Here is a 555-nt window from a genome sequence, read left to right as displayed (position 1 = left end):
TGTTAAGCTAGCAAACTTCTTAAGGGTACTTTTCTTTCCAACGCAAATTAGACTCCCACCATAGACACGAATGTATCTATAACCCGACCGCGAGTAAAGGGAGAAATGTCAACATCATGCTAAATATCCACTGACTAAATGAGACACACTCGGATGACCGCCAGTGAGATTATATTCAAATGATGGAAAACAATATCTAAAGGAGGATTCCTCAACAAGGCACTGTTAGCCAGGCCTCAAAAGAGAAAGGGAGTGGCGGATCTTGAGGATGGGAAGCATATCGGCGAAAGAAGTAGCCGTCCGAGAAGTATATATAGATTGATTGAGGGGCGTGCACGTTAAATGCAGAATGAAAAAAATTATGAAACTTATTTATTTTAAAAAATTCCTAAAGTATGTAAAAAATTAGTCTCTAGGTGTAAAATAATAGAGTAAGAGGGCGTGTAAAGTTAGTTTGACTATGAGCATTTTATAATTTTGTTTATTTTTTATATATTTGTTAGGCTTGTAATAAGAGTAGTAATGATAGTAATAGTAATAATTATTATGGGAGAG

The sequence above is a fragment of the Trypanosoma equiperdum genome (genome assembly GCF_001457755.1).
Source record: "Trypanosoma equiperdum strain OVI genome assembly, contig: ctg_760, whole genome shotgun sequence".
Taxonomy (NCBI): Eukaryota; Euglenozoa; class Kinetoplastea; order Trypanosomatida; family Trypanosomatidae; genus Trypanosoma; species Trypanosoma equiperdum.
Note: the sequence above shows the minus strand (reverse complement) of the source record.